This window comes from Lynx canadensis, chromosome A2 (assembly GCF_007474595.2).
Source record: "Lynx canadensis isolate LIC74 chromosome A2, mLynCan4.pri.v2, whole genome shotgun sequence".
NCBI lineage: Eukaryota > Metazoa > Chordata > Mammalia > Carnivora > Felidae > Lynx > Lynx canadensis.
This window is the reverse complement of record NC_044304.2, coordinates 6,354,311-6,356,755: the sequence shown is the minus strand read 5'-3', so window position 1 is coordinate 6,356,755 and position 2,445 is coordinate 6,354,311. Positions and strand designations below refer to the sequence as shown.

Genomic DNA, 2,445 nt, shown 5'->3' with positions numbered 1-2,445 from the left:
CCACTGGGGTACAAATTTGTTCTCTCGTGGCCACCAATGACCTAGACTAGCTATTTTCTGAGCTACATACCAAGGTTTTACGCTTAGAATAGTTTTATTTGTTTTTTAGCATTTATTTATTTTGGGGAGACAGAGCACGAGCAGGGGAGGGACAGCAAGAGAGGGAGAGACAGAATCTTAAAGCAGGCTCCAGATTCTGAGCTGTCAGCACAGAGCCCAAGGTGGGGCTCAAACCTACGAACTCTGAGATCATGACCTGAGCCAAAGTTCAAGGCCATCCAGGTGCCCCTGCTTAGAATCATTTTAAAGTCCTATCTTGAGGGGCGCCTGGGGGGCTCAGTCGCTCAGTCGGTTGGGCGGCAGACCTGCTCGGGTCATGATCTCACAGCTCCTGAGTTCGAGCCCCACATCGGGCTCTGTGCTGACAGCTCAGAGCCAGGAGCCTGCTTCGGATTCTGTATCTGCCCCTTCCCTGTTCATGCTCGCTCGCTCTCTCAAATAAACATCTTTTTTTTTTTTTAATAAAGTCCTATCTTGAGCAACTGCAGTCCTTCATTGTTCACCCCTCTCTCTTCTAGCACAGCTCTTGCTCCTGGATCTTGGCCCAGTGGTGCCCCCATGTGCACACCCTCATCAGATGCCACAGCTTTGCCCTGGGAGACGGGAGTTAAGTAGAGATCCAGGCCTTATCCTCTTTTCAAATTTCAAGAGACAACACTTTCATCAACTGCTGTTTTTCACAACAGCCTCCACCAAAGTCCACAGCTAGAAGCAAGAATTTAATTTCCCCAGAAAGCGCGCAGTGGGCAAGGGGAGAGTAGGTAGGTCCCTAAACAGCCTCCTTTCTGCTTCCTCAGCCATAATTCCAGCTCCGGCCCACCGGCAGGCTGCAGCAAATTCCCGCCTCACAAAAACTATCTCCGTAGCCTCTCATCCTGCAGCTGGTTCTCTGGTCTTTTTCATTACTTCTCACGATAATTTCCTCCTACAGGCGTTCCTGGCTTTATCTTTGGAGAGGCATCCAGATGCCGGTTAATTCGCCAGCTTGTGGCTCCGAATTGTAGGTAACTTCCTATCCTACCTGCTTTTTTACAAATACGTTCAAACAGTTGAAATGTTAACTCAAATTTATGCTAAAATTTATGTTTCTACTATGGAAGGTTGAAGGCATAAAGAACAGTATAAGAGCTCCGTGTAATAGGGGCGCCTGGGTGGCCCAGTCGGTTAAGCGTCCGACTTCAGCCAGGTCACGATCTCGCGGTCCGTGAGTTCGAGCCCCGCGTCGGGCTCTGGGCTGATGGCTCAGAGCCTGGAGCCTGTTTCCGATTCTGTGTCTCCCTCTCTCTCTGCCCCTCCCCCGTTCATGCTCTGTCTCTCTCTGTCCCAAAAATAAATAAACGTTGAAAAAAAAATTAAAAAAAAAAAAAAGAGCTCCGTGTAATAAATGACAGGATAATATAACTTGAATATCACTATTTGCAACTACTAATGATACTGGATGCATGGAAGATAAGAGTGCTTATTAACTTCAAAAATAGACTCTTCCAAGATAACAGTTGCCTGCTGATGGATGCTCACAAAACCACCTTAGAATGCATCTTTCTGTAAAACAGAACATGAACCCGATCAAGACTTCATTTCCAACTATTATTCCCCTTGGAACAACAGATGCCAGACTGAAATGTTAAGTGAAACCGTGGAATTGCAATAAACAAAATGCAAACTGTATAAAACTCTGCAAGACATACAATCCCATTCCTTCTAGAAATAATTAACATACTCTTCCTCCTCCTCCTCCTCATCATCATCCCTCTCCACCCCCACCCCAACAAGCTATGGAGATTGAAGAGACTTCACATACAGATCAATCAGTTGCACACTGTGGATTTTACAAAGATCCTTAATCAAATAAAATGTAAAAACCAGGGAACAAACAAGACAATTGGGGAAACTATTTTTAAAAAAATAATAAAAATGCTGTAAGCTGTGTGAAGAAGTGAATCGCTTGAAATACACATTTTGTAGTGTATGCACACCCTTTCTGGCTGCATTTGGGGACAGGATTTCATGCGTGTAAGGGCATACATAGTCCATGAACTATTCCAGGATACAAGTACCTGTGATCAAATGTTGAATGCATCTTTCAGTCCTCCTCCATTTATTCCCTTCCAAACTTGAATATATATTTTGGTGTGTAGCATCTAAAACTTTTATCATTCCTAATTTAAATGTACACAAGTGCCTATTTTTTTAAGCACTAATAACATATTTTTATTCTCTTTTCTAAGGTGACAGAAGACAGGTGATGGATGGATGGATGGATGGATGGATGGATAGACGCTAGATATACATAGATGGTAGATAGATGTTCCTTGTATAGTTTTATATTTTACATTTTCTTTATACAATCTTGTAAACCTTTTTATATCATTTATTTTTTCTAAT

At 43.2% G+C, this 2,445-nt stretch overlaps 1 long non-coding RNA gene across 1 annotated transcript; it reads left to right on the top strand.

Moving 5' to 3' along the window:
- Positions 1–588: 588 nt before the first annotated feature.
- On the top strand, positions 589–1,942 carry LOC115503475. The gene is made up of 3 exons (XR_004342903.1): positions 589–821; positions 992–1,194; positions 1,430–1,942. It is a non-coding gene; the product is annotated as an uncharacterized LOC115503475 (long non-coding RNA).
- Positions 1,943–2,445: the final 503 nt, after the last annotated feature.